The sequence below is a fragment of the Mytilus californianus genome, unplaced genomic scaffold (genome assembly GCF_021869535.1).
Source record: "Mytilus californianus isolate M0D057914Y unplaced genomic scaffold, xbMytCali1.0.p SCAF_9, whole genome shotgun sequence".
Taxonomy (NCBI): Eukaryota; Metazoa; Mollusca; class Bivalvia; order Mytilida; family Mytilidae; genus Mytilus; species Mytilus californianus.
In genome coordinates, this window is record NW_026262745.1 from 50,983,838 (window position 1) to 50,990,023 (window position 6,186).

General features: G+C 32.7%; 1 long non-coding RNA gene across 1 annotated transcript; it reads right to left on the reverse strand.

The window, feature by feature from the left end:
* Positions 1–2,122: 2,122 nt before the first annotated feature.
* Positions 2,123–6,186, reverse strand: LOC127715989 (uncharacterized). The gene is made up of 2 exons (XR_007988690.1): positions 3,134–6,186; positions 2,123–2,494 (listed from the first exon to the last, which is right to left on the reverse strand). It is a non-coding gene; the product is annotated as an uncharacterized LOC127715989 (long non-coding RNA).

Genomic DNA, 6,186 nt, shown 5'->3' on the forward strand with positions numbered 1-6,186 from the left:
ACCCCTCCCGCAATCTGCCACTGAGTATTGTATTATATATTGAACGCCGAGATTCTGTAGCGAAATTTGCAAGTCATGCATAAGATATTCAACTTTTGTCCTTGTAAATTACGCTGCGGAATCTCCGTGCCCTCGCGTAAGGTTTGGGCTAAAATGTTTATTTTCTGAAATTAACTTATGAGTTTTGAATGTCCCCTTGGTATTATCATCTATTTCAAAACAATCGTGTTTGAGGCTGAGCTATATATTGTGATTGATTTGGTTAATCAAACAAATATGTAATAACGGATAGAGACAGTACGTCCAGCTAAGAATATCTTCTTCTTTATGGTATTTAACGGTATACTTTATGTAAAAACGAACTGCAACTATTATCTAGACACTAATCCAAAGGCTTTTGTAATTTTTGTGCCCAAGTAGTGATTTTTGGAAGTTTTATTATCGATAAAGGGATAATAACGACTTATAAATGTTATTGTTGAAACCCTTGTTGTGTTTTACACATTCAATGAGACTCCAATAACTTTATCAATCCGTCATAGTTTACCAAGCGAACTCTCTGAATCTTATATCGGCATGTTCATGTCAGTGATTTCTTAAATTATATCTTAACTTTCTATTGTCGACATCTTGGACAATGCAATGCTTTACACAATGTTTACACTTGTCGTTAGTTAAATTTGAATTAAGAACTGCATGGTGGGCGAGATTTAGGTGTGATTTTTCCGGTGGCGGCGATTGCGGAAGCGTTTACAAGACTGTATTTAAGTTTGTGATAAAGCCAGACAGGCGAGACATATATCTGTTAACAGTTTATTATGTTGTTTGACTTGCTGTCTCATTGACATATACCTAACATCTTCTTTATTCATGTAAAGTCATCTGTTTAATTTTTTCTTTTCAGGGTTTCAGGATAAAGAAAGATTTATTTATATCGGAAGTTCGGGTCTTCTTGTAATTGTTGTTTTCATTTTGATAACATATATCTGTTACAGAAAGACAGGAAAAAATCCAGCATTAGACAATGCAAAATCAAACGTTGGCGACGAGGGCAATCTCCCGGAAAAGCATGTTGTTCGCGTGATAATAAATGAAAAGAGCACTGATGAAAATGATTATGAAGAAATTGATGACAGTTTGTTATGCGATATAAAATTTCCTGCACAAGAAGAAAACGATTTTGATTTTGTCGAAGATGATAACAATAGTGTTTCAATCAAAGAGGATTGCAACGAAGGTTACCTGAATCCTTATCAACCAATCATATCAACGGAAGTAGATATCGATGTTCATCACTATGACTCAACGAAGGACTATTCAACTACCTTAGATGAAAATCAAAGGTCTTCAGGATATATCCGTTCATATCAAGCACGGGCGATGAATTCTACTGAGGCTAAACATGAGTATACTGAAATAGAACATTTGGATACCGGAAATACCGGAATTCAGAAAGAAAGGGGACAAGGAGACTACGATGAATGAGATAAGAATTGTGTCTAAGGTTCATCAGAAGAAATTGAAAAATATGGCCGTGTTTACACCACAAAATTTACTCATATTACAGATAAACCCGCATGTGCACCTAAATGAAATCTTAAGACATGGCAGGAACTATGTTAAAAACATTTGAATGCATTTTACGTTTCAGAAAATTAAACACTCACGTGGAATTTGAGATTCCCTTTTTAAAGTCAACAGAATGTAATAAAATAAACAAATATCTAAGTTTAATTTCATATGGTTTACTCATTTACACAGTTTAAATCACCTATTGTTGTGCAGATATCTATTGTCCAGTTAATCAATACAGCTCACTACAATAATTTACATAGGCGAATATCTCAAACATCTCTGGGAACGAAAATAAAAGGAATCTCAAAATCCAGAAGAGATAATAATTTATCTGAATCATAAAATGCATTTAAAATTTAATTATCTAGTTCCTGCCATGCCTTTAATTGTTGTCATTTTTGCGGTATTTTTAACATTGCCTTATAAGCGGGAGGTTTGGCTAGCCATAAAACCAGGTTCAACCCACCGTTGATGTGTTTCCCTCGGTTTTTGTTTGTTACCCGTATTTGTTTTTGCTTTATCAATTTATGACTATTGAACACCGGTATACTACTGTTGCCTTTATTTAAACTTTTCCAGGTTCACAGGTTTGTCTTTACGCGAGTAAAATATGAAGTGTAAATACGGGCATATTAGCCAAAAGGTTATGAGACATATCGTTAACTGTTTTTCTTTATAAAAAAAAAAATAAAATGATTTGGTGCTGCTTTGATCAAACTGTTTTTTATCAAATCTAAAATTTACAGTATGCTATGTCCGACTATATAATATTAAATCAAATCATCCATATTTGTTCTATTTATGATGAGTTTAATTTCTTCTATCTTTCAACATATGAAACTTTAGAAGACTTAAATGTTGAGCAGAATTCACTTGCATGGTATGATACTCATTCCCCTTGCATTACTGTCTGAATCATCTGGAAAAATAAAAATTTTTATGATTCAAATGACACCAAAAAAATAACTAAAAATAAATTGGATTGTTTTATCTACTTTTGATATTGCATAACCTATAAAGTTAGTAACTTCTAAACTATATTGAAGGCAAATGCTATTGCTTGAAAAACACGTTGAATATATTTTAAGGTCTTCTACATCTTTGGCTTACAAATATTCGGGAATGAGCGTTCCTGGTAAAGGTAAACCAAGCATGATATAAAGTGTTGTTTCCATTTTTTTTCTGTAGCGCTTTGGTATTTTTTTTTGTGTGTTTGTTTTAATTTTCCCGGAAATTAATGACGGATGCTCAAAAGTATGACATATTTATTTGGCTTCGGAAGTTTTGAAAATTAGAAAACTATGAATAAAGAAAACTAAATTTAAAAGGAAAATAGTCATGAACGTTTTTTTAATCGGACAACGTATTAAAGATTGAAATGATTAAGATAGATTATAATAATAAAAAAACATTTTAATATATCATGGTTTTAACAACCTGATGATGACGACGATAACGAGGGCATATTCATCCAAATGTTTCACCCGTCTAGATAGCTATGGTAAATATATGATTTGGTAATAAACCAGGTAAGAAATAAAGTTTTACTATCACTTACGTGTTACACGAAGAACCAATGATTTTGAAATGTTTTTGAAACTTGTGTCAGGCTGGTTAACAACACATGTATATCGCCTGCCATTATGAGCTCTAGTTGGGATAATTGGCAACATTGCTACGATGGCATCTGAGGATCTAATTAGATAAGTATTTTGCAGTTTGCCATCACTCTGCCATTTTGCAACAGGCTCTGGATTTCCACCAGTAACACTACAAATAAGATAAGAGCGAACCCCAACAGAAAGATTAGTGGAAGACAATATCACTTCATTTACCGAATATGCAATAAATAAGGATAAACAAGATGAGAAAACTGATTGCATCATAGCTACATGTATTACTTTAAAATCATGCAGTAAAAGGAAAGGTGATATAACAACTTTCCCCTAAATATATGTGTAAGCTAGCAGAAACAAACACTTGCTTTGTATCTCACATCTGGAGATCAAATGGAAAAATGAAAAAATAATTTCAATTTTTACGGAATGTAATTCTATCAAAAATGGAATGAATCGAAATGCTTCAATAAATATTCAAAAGTTAGAAATACGATAAACTTCGTCTCATTATTAAACGAATGGAAATCATTCGCCGCAAAACAAATCAAGCAAACGAATTTTTGGGGAAATTTTTTCGGATCAAAATTTCAATCAGATGAAATGTTGTCAACAGAAAAAACAACAAAATTGGATCTGAAACTGATCTTCATTCAACTGTATGTCATCAATAAGTCATTGACAATAGGCCCGATTAAAAGCAGTTTTACCTTTGAGTGATGAAATACAAATGAAACGTCATGTGTAAAGCCATATCCATCTCAACTAATTGGTAAGGGACACTACGTAGAATATCAGTCCGAATAAGAAAACACAAATGATGCAATGCTTGAGTTTTGTAGGATAAGCAAATACTGGCAACAAGAACCAAATAGGAACATCTTAAGATGCACACCAAAGCAAATGTGGAAAAACAATTATATACTAGTCAACAAAAGAAACGATACAAGGCAAAGCATTTTCCATATATAATGAAATTGGATTCACTGTACCAAAGAAAATAATTTTCCAATTGGTCTAATATTTACAGATTGTTATTTTCTTATCAAAACTATTGATTTAAGGCAAATAAGCGAATTTTGTTTTTGCAATTTTTGTTATTTAAAAAATCGTATTTTCACCCAAAAATCGACATTAGAACTTAAAACTTTAAACTTAAACAATGTCTGCTTAAAAATTGAATGCGTTTGCAGATATTTGAATTCTTAATTCTCATCTGTGAAAATAAGTGCCGACTTTTGTCATCATTTTCCGCAAAATAAATTTGACCCCTGTGTTCAATAACACGGTATTTTCTCATTTTCCAATTTGGTCAGATTCTTTTAATCATATGCATATGCATTTGCTTTGCAAATCAGTGTTTTTCATTGGATACTTTATAACAGTTTTCCCTATGCATCATATGTCACGATAAATTGGAGTGCAAACATGTGTATCGTTATTTTTGTTGACTAGTATATAAGCACCAACTCAAGTATGATGTCAAAGCGAAATACGGACTGACGTTTATTCTTATCCGTTACAGAATCAGCAATATACAAAATTACATTTCGGCAATTAAACAAAATACATACAGATGCTGGTCTCGACAACGGTTGCATTAGCTGACGAAAGCAGCAACAAATAAAGGCACTTAAGTAACCTGATGTCGTTGATGGGTGTAAGGTCACATTACAACTTGTTTGCTTATGTAAAAACTCTTGAATGAAGAATTAAAGCCAAATGCATGAAAACAATATTATCGACAGGTCACATGTCAAAAGACCCAGAAGAATTTAGGATAAATCATCTCTTACATGTCTTACACGATTAAAACCCAAAACAACAAATTATAATCTTCTTTTATACAAAAGAATATGGTTCTCGCTGCGTTGAAGACCCATTGGTGGCCTTCGGCTGTTGTCTGCTCTTTGGTCGGGTTGTTGTCTCTTTGACATATTCCCCATTTCCATTCTCAATTTTGAAGATAAACATAATTACCTTAATTATTGACCGTATTTCATTCATACAAGACAATTTCAATAGTAAATTACTAAAGCTGACTAAAGCTTCCCTATTTATCTAAGACGGAAAATATTGCACCTACATGCTACAAAAAATGGAACCTTATTTTGGGATATTCTTTGCATATAGGGAATTTAGTTTAATAGTTTAAAAGATGATTGTAAGTCATACGATTAGTCACAGGTAATTCGCCCCTGTGTTGGAAAAAAGATTGAGTTCCATATCTTCAATGAACTTTTTATGTTCATGAATGTCATGATTATTAAAGGGCAAATATGTAATATCTACACTGCACATGCTTAAAAAATCATAAGTTTTAGCTTTGCTTCGATTATTTGCTTTCAGCGTGTTCTTACTTTAAAGTGTTCTGTTTCAAATATGTGTTATTCTGTAAAGTTTGTGTGTTAGGATTGTTATTTGTGGTGTCCGACTGAACGGCAAAAGAAACTGTCCTTAAAGGATTAATCATAAAGATAACGTGACTGTTTTCAACATGAAGTTGAGAAAACTTCTCATGAAACATCAAATTTGTATAGGCCTTTGCAGACAGTTTTGAAGAAATTACGAACGAGTCAAAAAACATCTTACACAGAAAAATACACTAGGTGCACCAAATAATGTGTCCGACTTCAAAAACAGTATACCTTTAAAATGTCGGCCCATGACATATATCCTACATAAAATGTATAAATAAGCAAAAGTTACTTACATAAAACACGTAACATTGTGGATTTACTTATTTCTGCAAACATTGAGTTATTTTGCCTTCCGATACACGAACATGTTTTATTGTGGAAATCTGAGGTTGGTGTTAAGTGCAAGATCGAAGTGGAGGAATTATGTGTGACTGCCGATGTAACATTATCAATTGGTATTCCACTGCAAGTCCACCAAATGTCTGGCAAAGGATTTCCGTTAGAAGCCTCACATGTCAAAGTATTTGGCTGATTTTCAATCAAAATTGGCACTGTTACATTTAAATCGCCTCTAA